Source organism: Salmo salar, chromosome 08 (genome assembly GCF_965601325.2).
Source record: "Salmo salar chromosome 08, fSalSal1, whole genome shotgun sequence".
Taxonomy (NCBI): Eukaryota; Metazoa; Chordata; class Actinopteri; order Salmoniformes; family Salmonidae; genus Salmo; species Salmo salar.
Window position 1 is genome coordinate 3725001 of NC_138298.1, and position 15000 is coordinate 3740000.

At 38.3% G+C, this 15000-nt stretch overlaps 9 non-coding genes and 3 pseudogenes across 9 annotated transcripts in view; all 12 read right to left on the reverse strand.

Annotated features, from left to right (window-relative positions):
* Positions 1 to 5633: 5633 nt before the first annotated feature.
* LOC145851346 (5S ribosomal RNA) lies at positions 5634 to 5752 on the reverse strand. The gene has a single exon (XR_014373197.1). It is a non-coding gene; the product is annotated as a 5S ribosomal RNA (ribosomal RNA).
* Positions 5753 to 5891: 139 nt separating this feature from the next.
* LOC145886596 (5S ribosomal RNA) lies at positions 5892 to 6010 on the reverse strand. The gene has a single exon (XR_014398181.1). It is a non-coding gene; the product is annotated as a 5S ribosomal RNA (ribosomal RNA).
* Positions 6011 to 6419: 409 nt separating this feature from the next.
* Positions 6420 to 6538, reverse strand: LOC123738017 (5S ribosomal RNA). The gene has a single exon (XR_006767311.2). It is a non-coding gene; the product is annotated as a 5S ribosomal RNA (ribosomal RNA).
* Positions 6539 to 12593: 6055 nt separating this feature from the next.
* On the reverse strand, positions 12594 to 12711 carry LOC145852895 (uncharacterized; annotated as a pseudogene).
* Positions 12712 to 12850: 139 nt separating this feature from the next.
* Positions 12851 to 12969, reverse strand: LOC145886413 (5S ribosomal RNA). Its single transcript, XR_014397998.1, has one exon. It is a non-coding gene; the product is annotated as a 5S ribosomal RNA (ribosomal RNA).
* A 139-nt stretch (positions 12970 to 13108) lies between these two features.
* Positions 13109 to 13227, reverse strand: LOC145887593 (5S ribosomal RNA). The gene has a single exon (XR_014399184.1). It is a non-coding gene; the product is annotated as a 5S ribosomal RNA (ribosomal RNA).
* Positions 13228 to 13366: 139 nt separating this feature from the next.
* LOC145884065 (5S ribosomal RNA) lies at positions 13367 to 13485 on the reverse strand. Its single transcript, XR_014395644.1, has one exon. It is a non-coding gene; the product is annotated as a 5S ribosomal RNA (ribosomal RNA).
* Positions 13486 to 13624: 139 nt separating this feature from the next.
* Positions 13625 to 13743, reverse strand: LOC145853346 (uncharacterized; annotated as a pseudogene).
* Positions 13744 to 13882: 139 nt separating this feature from the next.
* Positions 13883 to 14001, reverse strand: LOC145884066 (5S ribosomal RNA). The gene has a single exon (XR_014395645.1). It is a non-coding gene; the product is annotated as a 5S ribosomal RNA (ribosomal RNA).
* A 139-nt stretch (positions 14002 to 14140) lies between these two features.
* On the reverse strand, positions 14141 to 14259 carry LOC123737271 (uncharacterized; annotated as a pseudogene).
* A 139-nt stretch (positions 14260 to 14398) lies between these two features.
* Positions 14399 to 14517, reverse strand: LOC123737155 (5S ribosomal RNA). The gene has a single exon (XR_006766695.2). It is a non-coding gene; the product is annotated as a 5S ribosomal RNA (ribosomal RNA).
* A 409-nt stretch (positions 14518 to 14926) lies between these two features.
* The window catches only part of LOC145856521 (5S ribosomal RNA), a 119-nt gene continuing 45 nt past the window's right edge, over positions 14927 to 15000 (reverse strand). Inside the window, exon 1 of the ribosomal RNA XR_014377412.1 lies at positions 14927 to 15000. This exon is cut by the window's right edge and continues 45 nt beyond it. This is a non-coding gene — a ribosomal RNA (5S ribosomal RNA).

Sequence of the window (15000 nt, forward strand, 5' to 3'; positions counted from 1 at the left end):
AGTACTAACCAGGCCCGACCCTGCTTAGCTTCCGAGATCAGACGAGATCGGGCGTACCTTTTTTTTTTTTTTTATATTTTATTATGAGAAACAGACAATTTTACATCGTTTCAATCATAATTAAAAGGTGAACAATTCACCCTTTACAAAATCAGAAAGAAAATACAATCAATTAACAATTAAATCCAATTAATAATTAAACACAAGTTTTCCATTTGATGAAATTCGAATAAATGTACTCCCCCACACAAATTGCTTTTCAAAGTTGCATCCACCATATCTATGTATTATCTCTATATTTTTCTCCAACATACTCTTAAAAAGTACCTCCACACTCACACATTTTCCTTCATAATGACCCAAGTTCCTTCTTAATCTTACAGCATATCGAGCATGACTTAAAACATAATTAACCAAATTAAAGTTCAAAACTTTACTTTTCCCATTTATACCAAAAAGAAAAAATCTCCTCCATTCCACCCCATTAAAAATCTCCTCCCCCCAATGTTTTACTAAAAGCTCCTTTAGAAATTCATGAAACCCTCTTAATCTACTACATTCAATGAAAAAGTGCAAAAAGTTTTCCACCCCTATATGACAAATGTCACATTCTCTCTTAATATTTCTGTTGATTTGATGTAGAACCACATTAGTAAAAATCCTATTATGTTTTATTTTAAAATCATTATCTTCACATTCTATGGAATTCCATTTTACATTAACATTCTTCCATATTGATTTCACATCCAAATCTACAAAGACCTCCGACCACACTTTCTCTGAAGCAGGAACTTTTATCTCTTTTAAAATACATTTACTATAGACTGTTTTAACTTTCAAGCCTGACAAATCATGTTTCACTCCATTTTTTTCATAAAATAAAACCGGTAAACCCCTAGCTCTCTTAACCACCTCTGTATTTATTAAAACCACCCACTCCTCCGGAATACACCCCAGAATTCTCTTATACATATTTTCTACTGTAGTTTTGCTTATGTCATCATCTACCTCAATTACATTGTCATAAATAGCGTGTACCGGTAGAAACCCCGGAATGACCTCATATAGAATATCACCAATCTGTCTCATCCCAGCTCTCATAAAATATTTACAATACAACATTGCATTATTATACTTGATCTTTGGATTCAAAAAGATTGGCTGGTTTAAAATATTTTCCAAAATGTTACATTCATAGGAAATGTGTGGTAAAAAGTGTCCCCAAGCCTCAAAAACTTCCTTATAAAACAAAGGTATTTTTCCCAACATTTCTTGTTTTACACACATTAATAAACCATTATCCCCGATCCTCCCAACCTCCTGCAAATACTCTGTAAAAAACTTTTTCCACCCGTAATCTAATTCTCCATATAAATACTTCCGAACCATTTTCACTCTTATCGCTATTTTCCTCACCTTTAGATCCACTAACTTCAAGCCCCCCTCCTCATAACCTGCAATCAATGTTTTAAAAGCGATTTTCACCCCCTTCCCATCCCATAAAAAATCAACTAAAATCTTATTCATTTCAGTTAAAACCCATTCTGGCACATCTAGTACATTCATGACATGAACAAAAATTGACATCAGTAAAGAATTTATAACAATAACCTTCCCCTTTAATTTTAACAACCTCCCCTTCCACATATTTACAACCTTCCTGACTTTATTTATCACCCCACTCCATGTCAAATCTCTAGCTTCCTTTTCTTTTACTCCTATAAAAACTCCTAACACCTTAAAATAATCTTTGACCTCTTTAAAAGGAAAATTCCCCTCATTTACTTTCCCAATATACATTACAACAGACTTTTCCATATTAACTTTTGCTCCTGATGCTCTTCCATATACTTTAAAACCTTCTATTACCCTTTTTACACTATCCTCATCTCTAACTGTTATAGTTGTGTCATCTGCATATTGGTGAATCAAACTTGAACCCTTCTGTGGAGTCTGTACACAATTAATAAAATTATCCTTCTTAAGAAAAGCCGCTAAAGGTTCAGCTGATAAAACATAAAGTAAAGCAGATAAAGGACATCCCTGTCTCACAGATCTCTCCAGGGTAAAAGAATCAGTTAAAACCCCATTGCATTTCACCCTACTTTTTGCATTTCTATATAATAATTTAATCCACCTTATTATTTTATTACCAAAACCAAATCTTTCCAAGGCCCTAAACATAAAATCATGTTCTACCCTATCAAAAGCCTTATTTAAATCTATGCTTAAAACAATACCCCCTATCTTATCCCCATTCATTTTGTGTATCACGTCTCTAATTGTATTAATTGTGTCAGCTATATCTCTCCCAGGAACACTATAATTCTGTGTTGGTGCAATAATATCATGTAAAACTCTCTTCATCCTATTCGCTAAGATTTTGGCTAAAATCTTGTAATCCACATTTAATAAACTAATAGGCCTATAATTCTCCAATTTTACCTTACTCCCTTTGTTTTTATATAAAATAGTTATCATTCCTGTCACCATTGATTCTGATACACAATCCTTCTCCTCCATATAGTGATAAACCTCCAATAAAATAGGTGCTAAAAGCCTTTCATAAATTTTATAAAACTCTGCAATGATACCATCTACTCCAGGGCTCTTATTCAACTGTAAACCTTTTATCGCATCCGTAACTTCATTTACTGTAATCTTCCCATCACACATCAACTTATCCTCTCCATTAATTTTCACCTCCACACTACCTAAAATCTCCTGTACACACCCCTCATCCACCTCCCCTTTTTTAAATAAGTCCTTATAAAAATTCTGCACTGTCTCTAAAATCTCTACATAATCATCTACTACTTCCCCCTTCACATTTTCAATCTGTCTAAGATATGTTCTTCTTTGAGTACTCTTCTCTAATCCAAGAAAAAAGGAGGTGCATTTCTCCCCCTCCAAAAAATACTTTGCTTTGCTTCTTATAATAGCCCCCTTACACCTATCCATGTCATATTTACTCAATTTTGCTTTCAACTCTAAAAACTTTTCTATATTATAATTAGGTTCACTGTCACATTTGCCCATTTCTTCATCCAATTTTGCTCTCAACTCATTTTCTTTTCTTTTCATCCTGCCTCTCTTTTTCCTTGCATATCTTGTACTAAACACTTTTATTTTTTCCTTAACCTTGTCCCACCATAAACACTTATCATCCCCTTTCTGCTTATCTTCCATTTCACATGTTATCAAAGATTTCAGTTGTTTACAATAATCCTCATCCCCTAAATAACTCGCATTCATACACCACGTACCACCTCCTATTCTTTCCTTGTCTAAACCCACCGAGAAACTTAAACATGCATGATCACTGAAAGTTGTAAAAACATACTTAACATCTTTGATAAAATCCCTTAAACTTTCTTTAACTAAAATCAAATCTATTCTAGTTTGTTTTAATTCCCCTAAAACCACCTGCCTTCTCGAAAATTCTCGTTTATCGGGATTGTCATCTCTCCATATGTCAATAAGTTTTTTCTCAAACATCATTTTCTTTAAAACCCCTCTAGATGCATCATTTCTAAAAGCTGCTCCCCTTGTCATATCTAATCTGTCCAATTTCACATTAAAATCCCCCACCACAATACAATTTCCCACACTCCATCGTCCCACTTCAATAAATAAAACCTTGCGCTCTATTTCGTTATTTGGCGCATAAACATTTATAATTCTAAACTTCATATCCATATACTCAAAATCTAAAACTAAAATCCTCCCATTATTATCATCATGTACATGTACCACTTTGTCCACCACATCCTTCCTCAATAAAATAGCAACCCCACTAGAATTCCCTCTACCATTATTAACAAAAATAAAATCCCTCCATATTTGTTTTACTTTCAATACACAATCATTGTCCCAATGCGTCTCTTGTAGACATAAGATATCCACATTTTCCATTTGCACTATATTTTGAAATTTATCCATTGTCCTTAACCCATTTACATTTAAGGACACAAAATTTACCATTTCAAAAAGTAATAAAATGAAAAAGTATACCTTCATTGTCCTCTACCTTTTGTCCTGTTTCTTTCCTCCTCCATCCTTCTTCTCTCCCCCCGTCATCTTCCTCTTCCTGTATCTTTCCCTTAGTCTTTCTATCTTTTCCCCATCTTCCGTATCAGATATTTCCTCCAAGTCCATATCGTCCAACCAACTCAATTTATTTCCTCCCACACCCGAAGTGCTCCCCGTATCTCTCTCCGTCTCTGGTACTGTCGTCAAAATCAAACTCCCCTCCATATCTTCACCCCCCGATGTACTCGCAAGGGCTGAGCCTTCCCCCAAAATCTGTGCGTCCCCAGTGCCTCCACCCAGCTCGATCTCCCCCTCCTCCTGGAAACTCCCTCTTCTCATCTCTGAACCCATGCTGCTCCCTGTTTCGTCCGTCTTCTGCTCCATCTTCTGCATCTCTCCACTTTCCTCCACGTTCTCTTTCCCATCCTCTTCTTCTCCTCGCGATGCTTCATCAGCTTCCATAAAGAGGTCCTGGCTCTCCTCCTCATTTGCAACCTCTCCACAGTTGCACTCGTCAGTTCTCTTCCGACATCCTGCGCAAACGGCCCTCTCTCTCGCTCCAGCACATTCCCTCGCATAGTGTCCCTGGTTTCCGCACTTAAAACATCTAAAGTCAGGGCAGTCCTTTAAAATATGTCCAGGTTGGATACACAAGCGGCATACCCTAACCTGCTTGTCATGTATCACCCTGAAATATTCGCCACCCTCCAATGTCTCAAACTTAGTGGAATACGGCAAAGACTGCACGGTGTCTGTGAACTTGACCTTACAGTATCTCGTCCCATCTACGATTTCCGTCCCCGGCCACACTCTCCTTCTGATTTCCGAGACGGCCGCTACACCCCAGCTCCGCAATTTGTCTACTATAGCTCCGTCCTCTATATAGACTGGCAAATTCATGAACGAGACTATGAGTTCGTTTGCCATCACGTCTCTTGCCATTACCTTCGTATTCTTGATCTTGAACCCATCCATTAAACGCTCTTTTCCTTTTGCATCCCGCATCGTGACTTCATATTTCCTTTCTCCTTTAATTCTGCACCCCACCAACTCTCCGCACACATCTTTAATTGATCTTAGTAATTCCATCGTCGTTATCTTGTCTTCTCCTATCAATTCCACCACCACCGTTCGTTCCTTGCCGTATTTTAAGCCACCTTCAGGTCCAAATTTTGTCCTTTGCGCATTGCCTTTGTCTTTATCCGTTCCATTATTCGTTGCCATGTTGTCCGTCATTAAGAAATCAGAAAAAGTCTCAAAAACTCACCCCCAAGCAGCAGAACTGCAAGGGGGGAAAAAACTCACTAAACTTAAACTTATTTGAATTCAAAATCAGATATTATCCGTCAAAAAACTAAGAATATCAAACAAATAGCTCTCGAGCAAACACTCACTTACAGCGTAATTACCTGCACCTGTCTTACTCACCGGAAGGCGTATTCAGGCTGGTATGGCCGTAAGCGAGAAACAATCTCTTGCTACAACATATATAGTCAAAGTGAGTGTGATAAAACAGACATTAAGTCAATTCATCATTAAATGCTTAATACAAGGCAGTGTTGCTGATGAAATAGTGCAAGAGCACACCCTCGTGGACAAAATGCTTACAGCACCTGGTATTCCCAGGGGGTCTCCCATCCAAGTACTAACCAGGCCCGACCCTGCTTCGCTTCCGAGATCAGACGAGATCGGGCGTACCGAGGCTGATATGGCCGTAAGCGAGAAACAATCTCTTGCTACAACATATATAGTCAAAGTGAGTCTGATAAAACAGACATTTAGTCAATTCATCATTAAATGCTTAATACAAGGCAGTGTTGCTGATGAAATAGTGCAAGAGCACACCCTCGTGGACAAAATGCTTACAGCACCTGGTATTCCCAGGCGGTCTCCCATCCAAGTACTAACCAAGACCGACCCTGCTTAGCTTCCGAGATCAGACGAGATCGGGCGTACCCAGGCTGGTATGGCCGTAAGCGAGAAACAATCTATTGCTACAACATATATAGTCAAAATGAGTCTGATAAACAGACATTGCATTTTCACCAATTAGATAAGCAGCTTGAACTTTGTGTCACTGAAAAAGTAGAAGAAATTACAAACACTGTTCCCATCACTTTTTAGTACAGTTAGTTGGATAAAATACCAACTTTATTTCCTTTCATCATTTGAACAGGGCAAAGGAGCACAAAGCACACACAAGCTGCATTCAGCAACAATATTCTTGTTTGTCTTATAAATACAAGGCAGATGCTAATTGAAAACACAAGGAAATTTGATCCTATTAAAAAGGCAGGAAGCTGCATTTAGTCAATTCATCATTAAATGCTTACTACAAGGCAGTGTTGCTGATGAAATAGTGCAAGAGCACACCCTCGTGGACAAAATGCTTACAGCACCTGGTATTCCCAGGCGGTCTCCCATCCAAGTACTAACCAGGCCCGACCCTGCTTAGCTTCCTAGATCAGACGAGATCGGGCGTACCCAGGCTGATATGGCCGTAAGCGAGAAACAATCTCTTGCTACAACATATATAGTCAAAGTGAGTCTGATAAAACAGACATTTAGTCAATTCATCATTAAATGCTTAATACAAGGCAGTGTTGCTGATGAAATAGTGCAAGAGCACACCCTCGTGGACAAAATGCTTACAGCACCTGGTATTCCAGGCGGTCTCCCATCCAAGTACGAACCAGGCCCGACCCTGCTTAGCTTCCGAGATCAGACGAGATCGGGCGTACCTTTTTTTTTTTTTTATCTTTTATTATGAAAAAAACACATAATATTTACAATATTCAAACAATAATAATAAAAAGGATGAACAATTCATCCTTTTACAAAATCAAAAAAGAAAAGAAAATAAAACCAATTAAAAAACACAATCATCCACTAAAACCAATTAATAATTAAAAGCAAGTTTTCCATTTTGATCAATTTCGATAAAAGTGCTCCCCCACACAAACAGTTTTTCAAAATTACATCCTCCATATTTATATATTAGTTCAATATCTTTCTCTAAAATACTTTTAAATAAAACCTCCACACTCACAATTTTCCCTTCATAATGTCCTAAATTCCTTCTTTGTCTTACAGCGTATCTAGCATGGCTAAGAACAAAATTCATCAAATTAATATTAAAAACTTTGCTTTTTCCATTTATACCAAATAGAAACAACCTCCTCCACTCAACCCCATTTACAATATCTTCTCCCCAATGTTGTTCTAAAAGCCCCCTTATAAACTCATGAAACCCTTGTAATCTACTACATTCAATAAAAAAGTGCATAAAATGTTCCACCTCCGTACCACAAATATCACATTCTCTTTTAATGTCTCTATTTATTTGATGTAAAACCACGTTCGTAAAAATCCTATTATGTTTCAATTTAAAATCATTATCTTCACATTCTATAGAATTATATTTTACATTGACATTCTTCCATATTGATTTTACATCTATATTTACAAATACCCTAGACCACACTTTTTCTGAAGCAGGAGCTTTTATCTCTCTTAAAATACATTTTTCATAAATCTTTTTAACTTTCGAACCTGATAAAACATGTTTCTCCCCATTACTTTCATAATATAAAACCGGTAAACCCTTAGCTCTCTCAACCACCTCTGTATTTATTAAAAGCACCCATTCTTCAGGAATACACCCTAAAATTCTCTTATACATATTTTCTACTGTAGTTTTGCTTATTTCATCTTCCACTTCACAAACATTATCATAAATCGCTTGTACAGGAAGAAAACCTGGAATGACCTCATATAAAATATCCCCAATCTGTCTCATCCCAGCCCTCATAAAATATTTACAAAACAACATCTTATTATTATATTGTATCTTGGGATTTAAGAAAATTGGCTGATTTAAAATATTGTCTAAAATGGTACACTCATAATAAATATTTGGTAAAAACTCCCCCCAAGCCTCAAACACTTCTCTATAAAACAATGGTATATTAGCTAACATTTCTTTTCTCATACACATTAATAAACCATTTTCCCCCATCCTCCCAACCTCCTGCAAATACTCTTTAAAAAATCTTTTCCATCCATAATCTAGTTCACCATATAAATATTTTCGTACCATTTTAACTCTAATTGCTTTTTTCCTTACATTTAAATCCACCAACTTCAAACCCCCCTCCTCATAACCTGCAATCAATGTTTTAAAAGAAATTTTCGCACCTTTCCCATCCCATAAAAATTCAACTAAAATCGTATTCATTTCAGATAAAACCCATTCTGGTACATCTAAAACGTTCATGACATGAATAAAAATTGACATCAGCAAGGAATTTACAACAATTACTTTCCCTTTTAATTTCAAAGCCCTCCCCCTCCACATATTTACTACCTTCCTAACTTTGTTTATAACCCCACTCCATGTCAGATCCCTAGCTTCTTGTTCCTTCACCCCTAAAAACACACCTAACACCTTAAAATAATCATTTACCACCTTAAAAGGAAAATTCCCCTCATTATTCTTCCCAACATACATTATTACTGACTTCTCCATATTCACTTTAGCTCCTGAGGCTTTCTCATATATTTTAAAACACTCCATCACCCTTTTAACACTTCCCTCATCTCTGACTGTAATTGTGGTATCGTCTGCATATTGATGAATTAAACTAAAACCTCCTTGCGGAGTCTCTACACAATTTATAAAATGATCTTTTTTAAGGTATGCCGCTAAGGGTTCTACCGATAAAACAAACAATAAAGCTGATAAAGGGCACCCCTGTCTCACTGACCTCTCAAGAATAAAAGATTCTGTTAAAACCCCATTACATTTAACCCTACTTTTAGCCTTTCTATATAATAATTTTATCCATCTTATTATACCATTTCCAAACCCATACTTTTCCAGTACCCTAAACATAAAATCATGTTCCACCCTGTCAAAAGCTTTATTAAAATCTATACTTAAAACAATCCCCCCCATCTTATCGCTATTCATTTTATTTATCACATCTCTAAGTGTAGTTATGGTATCTGCTATATCTCTTCCAGGCACACTATAATTTTGTGTAGGTGCTATAATATCATTTAAAACCATCTTCATCCTATTTGCCAGTATCTTAGCTAAAATTTTATAATCTGAGTTTAATAAACTAATTGGCCTATCATTTTCTAGTTTCAGTTTGCTCCCCTTATTTTTATATAAAATCGATATCAGCCCTGTCACCATGGAATCTGAAACAGTATTATTGTCTTCCATATATTGATATACTTCTAATAAAATAGGTGCTAAAATACTTTCATACATTTTATAAAACTCTGCAATTAGTCCATCTACTCCAGGACTTTTATTTATTTGTAAACCCTTAATTGCATCTTTCACTTCATCCATTGTTATCTTCCTATCACACATTTGCTTATCCTCAACACCAATTTGCACATCCACACTACTTAAAATCTCTTTTACACACCCCTCATCCACCTCCCCTTTCTTAAATAAATCCTTATAAAAATTCTGTACTGTTTCTAATATCTCAACATAATCATTTACCACTTCACCCTTTACATTTTCAATCTGACCAATATATGATTTCATCTGTTTAGTTTTCTCTAAACCAAGAAAAAACGACGTACATTTCTCCCCTTCTAAAACATATTTTGCCCTACTTCTTATAATTGCACCCTTACACTTATCTATTTCACATTTGCTCAATTTTTCTTTTAAATCTAAAAACTTTTCAATAGTATAATCAGGATCACTATCACATTTCTTCATTTCTTCATTCAATTTTGTTCTTAAATAATTTTCTGCTCTTGTCATCCTACTCCTCTGCTTCCTTGCATATCTAATACTAAAAACTTTTATTTTTTCCTTAACATTTTCCCACCACTTGCACTTATCATTCCCTTTTTGCTTATCCTCCATTTCATCTTCTATCAAAGATTTAAGTTGTTTCCCGTATTCCTCATCACCTAGATACCCTGCATTCATACACCATATTCCCCCCCTTTCCTTTCCTTATCTAACCCCACCGAAAATGTTAACCCAGCATGATCACTAAAAGTTGTAAAAATATATTTAATATCCTTCATAAAATTCCTTAACCCTTCATTTACTAAAACCAAATCTATCCGTGTCTGTTTCAATTCCCCTAAAACCACCTGCCTTCTAGAAAATTCTCTCTTATTAGGATTCTCCTCCCTCCATATATCAATTAAATTGTTTTCAACCATCATTTTCCTTAAAACCCCCCTAGATACATCACTTCTAAAAATAGCTCCCCTTGTCATATCTAGTCTATCCATTTTTACATTAAAATCCCCAACTAAAATACAGTTTCCCTTGCACCATTTCGCTAATTCTAAAAATAAATTCCTTCTCTCTATTTCATTATTCGGCGCATAAATATTTATAATCCTAAAAACCCTACTCATATACTCAAAGTCTAAAATTAAAATCCTCCCATTATTATCATTATATATCTTCTTCACATTTTCTACTACATCCTTCCTTATTAAAATTGCAACCCCACATGAATTCCCCCTACCATTGTTTACATAAATAAAATCCCTCCATATTTTCTGTACATCTAAAACACACATATTATCCCAGTGCGTCTCTTGAATACATAAAATATCAGAATTCTTTATGTGTACTATTCTATTAAATTTTCCTATTGTTCTCAACCCATTCGCATTTATCGACATTATTGTGACCATACTAATAAATAATAAAATTATAAAATATAATTTCATTATCCTCTACCTTTTATCCAGTTTCTTTCCTCTTCCACCCTTTCTCTCCCCCCCCTCCGCTGCTTTCCTCTTCCTGTATCCTCCTCTCATTCTTTCAAACTTTTCCCCATCATCCGAGTCCGATATCTCCTCCAAGTCCATTTCATCCAGCCAACTTTTCTTCTTTACACCCTCGTCCGTTGTGCTCCCCGTGTTCATCGCCGATTCTGGAATGTTCGTTGTGCTCCCCGTGTTCTCCGCCGTTTCTGGAATGTTCATCTCCGTCTCATGTGTAGTCGTCGTTGTGCTCCCCGTGTTCATCGCCGTTTCTGGAATGTTCGTTGTGCTCCCCGTGTTCATCTCCGTCTCATATATTGTCGTCGTTGTGCTCCCTGTGTTCATACCCGTCTCTGTTATTGTCATTAAACTTAAAACCCTCTCCATTTCTTCACCCCCCGAGTTACTTGTTTGTGCTGTGCTTTCCCCTAAAACCTGTGAGTCCCCCGAGCTTCCCCCCAGTCCACTCCCCCCCTCCTCCTGAAAACTCCATCTTCTTATTTCTGAATCCATGCTGCTCCCAATTTCGTTAATCTTCTGGTCTTCCTTCTTCTCCCTTCTTCCTTCCTCCGTCTCTCCACCTTCCACCACATCATCTCCTCCATCTTCTTCTCCTTCTTCCGACAATACAACTGCTTCCTCGAATAGTACTTGACTCCCCTCTTCAGTCATAACTTCTCCACAGTTGCATTCCGCCAATCTCTTTCTGCATCTACCACAAACATTCCTTTCCTTCTCTCCGACACACTCTCTCGCATAATGGCCTTGATTGCCGCACTTGAAACACTTGAATTCAGGGCAATCTTTAACTATGTGCCCAGGTTGTATGCACAATCGACAAACTCTGACCTGCTTGTCATGGATCACCCTGAAGTATTCAGCTCCTTCCAGCGTCTCAATTTTTGTGGAATATGGCAATGATGTGACTTTTTCTGTAAATTTAACTTTACAGAACCTTGTTCCGTCAACCACCTCCGTTCCAGGCCAAACTCTCCTCCTTATCTCCGATACGGCCGTTACTCCCCAGCTTCTCAACTTGTCCAGTATCACTTTATCTTCTATATATACCGGTAGATTCATAAAAGACACCACCAATTCATTAATATTCACATCTCTCGCCAGTATCTTGTTGTCCTTTCTCCGTATACCGTCCATTAGCCGTTCTTTACCTTTTCCGTTTCTCATCGTAATTTCATATTTCTTATCTCCTTTCATTCGGCATCCCACCACCTCTCCACACGTCTCCTTAATTGCTCGTAGTAATTCCATCGTCGTCACCTTTTCTTCTCCCACCAACTCAATTGCCACCGTGTATTCTTTTTCATATTTCATTCCTCCTTTTTCGTTTTCCTTCCGTTGCGCATTTTCGTTGTCTTTGTCCGTTCCGTTTGTCGTTGCCATGTTGTCCGTCATTGTGAATCAAAAATGAAAGCGAAAAAACCTCCCCCAGGCAGCAAAACTGCAGGGGGGGAAAACTAAACAAAACTAAAAACTATCCAAATGAAAAAACAATAAATTATATTGCAAAATCCAAAAAAGAAACGAAAATAGCTCTCGAGCAAACACTCTCAAGCAAACACTCACAGCTCAATTACTCGCACCTGTCGTCACTTCTCCAATCAAGGATTAGCGCCCCCAGGCTGATATGGCCGTAAGCGAGAAACAATCTCTTGCTACAACATATATAGTCAAAGTGAGTCTGATAAAACAGACATTTAGTCAATTCATCATTAAATGCTTAATACAAGGCAGTGTTGCTGATGAAATAGTGCAAGAGCACACCCTCGTGGACAAAATGCTTACAGCACCTGGTATTCCAGGCGGTCTCCCATCCAAGTACGAACCAGGCCCGACCCTGCTTAGCTTCCGAGATCAGACGAGATCGGGCGTACCCAGGCTGATATGGCCGTAAGCGAGAAACAATCTCTTGCTACAACATATATAGTCAAAGTGAGTCTGATAAAACAGACATTTAGTCAATTCATCATTAAATGCTTAATACAAGGCAGTGTTGCTGATGAAATAGTGCAAGAGCACACCCTCGTGGACAAAATGCTTACAGCACCTGGTATTCCCAGGCGGTCTCCCATCCAAGTACTAACCAGGCCCGACCCTGCTTAGCTTCCGAGATCAGACGAGACCGGGCGTACCCAGGCTGATATGGCCGTAAGCGAGAAACAATCTCTTGCTACAACATATATAGTCAAAGTGAGTCTGATAAAACAGACATTTAGTCAATTCATCATTAAATGCTTAATACAAGGCAGTGTTGCTGATGAAATAGTGCAAGAGCACACCCTCGTGGACAAAATGCTTACAGCACCTGGTATTCCCAGGCGGTCTCCCATCCAAGTACTAACCAGGCCCAACCCTGCTTAGCTTCCGAGATGAGACGAGATCGGGCGTACCCAGGCTGGTATGGCCGTAAGCGAGAAACAATGTCTTGCTACAACATATATAGTCAAAGTGAGTCTGATAAAACAGATATTTAGTCAATTCATCATTAAATGCTTACTACAAGGCAGTGTTGCTGATGAAATAGTGCAAGAGCACACCCTCGTGGACAAAATGCTTACAGCACCTGGTATTCCCAGGCGGTCTCCCATCCAAGTACTAACCAGGCCCGACCCTGCTTAGCTTCCGAGATCAGACGAGATCGGGAGTACCCAGGCTGATATGGCCGTAAGCGAGAAACAATCTCTTGCTACAACATATATAGTCAAAGTGAGTCTGATAAAACAGACATTTAGTCAATTCATCATTAAATGCTTACTACAAGGCAGTGTTGCTGATGAAATAGTGCAAGAGCACACCCTCGTGGACAAAATGTTTACAGCACCTGGTATTCCCAGGCGGTCTCCCATCCAAGTACTAACCAGGCCCGACCCTGCTTAGCTTCCGAGATCAGACGAGGTCGTGCGTACCCAGGCTGTTATAACCGTAAGCGAGAAACAGTCTCTTGCTACAACATATATAGTCAAAGTGAGTCTGATAAAACTGACATTTAGTCAATTCATCATTAAATGCTTACTACAAGGCAGTGTTGCTGATGAAATAGTGCAAGAGCACACCCTCGTGGACAAAATGCTTACAGCACCTGGTATTCCCAGGCGGTCTCCCATCCAAGTACTAACCAGGCCCGACCCTGCTTAGCTTCCGAGATCAGACGAGATCGGGAGTACCCAGGCTGATATGGCCGTAAGCGAGAAACAATCTCTTGCTACAACATATATAGTCAAAGTGAGTCTGATAAAACAGACATTTAGTCAATTCATCATTAAATGCTTACTACAAGGCAGTGTTGCTGATGAAATAGTGCAAGAGCACACCCTCGTGGACAAAATGTTTACAGCACCTGGTATTCCCAGGCGGTCTCCCATCCAAGTACTAACCAGGCCCGACCCTGCTTAGCTTCCGAGATCAGACGAGGTCGTGCGTACCCAGGCTGTTATAACCGTAAGCGAGAAACAGTCTCTTGCTACAACATATATAGTCAAAGTGAGTCTGATAAAACTGACATTTAGTCAAGTCATCATTAAATGCTTACTACAAGGCAGTGTTGCTGATGAAATAGTGCAAGAGCACACCCTCGTGGACAAAATGCTTACAGCACCTGGTATTCCCAGGCGTTCTACCATCCAAGTACTAACCAGGCCCGACCCTGCTTAGCTTCCGAGATCAGACGAGATCGGGCGTACCCAGGCTGATATGGCCGTAAGCGAGAAACAATCTCTTGCTACAACATATATAGTCAAAATGAGTCTGATAAACAGACATTGCATTTTCACAAATTAGATAAGCAGCTTGAACTTTGTGTCACTGAAAAAGTAGAAGAAATTATAAACACTGTTCCCATCACTTTTTAGCACAGGTAGTTGGATAAAATACAAACTTTATTTCCTTTCATCATTTGAACAGGGCAAAGGAGCATAAAGCACACACAAGCTGCATTCAGCAACAATATTCTTGTTTGTCTTATAAATACAAGGCAGATGCTAATTGAAAACACAAGGAAATTTGATCCTATTAAAAAGGCAGGAAGCTGCATTTAGTCAATTCATCATTAAATGCTTACTACAAGGCAGTGTTGCTGATGAAATAGTGCAAGAGCACACCCTCGTGGACAAAGTGCTTACAGCACCTGGTATTCCCAGGCGGTCTCCCATCCAAGTACTAACCAGGCCCAACCCTGCTTAGCTTCCG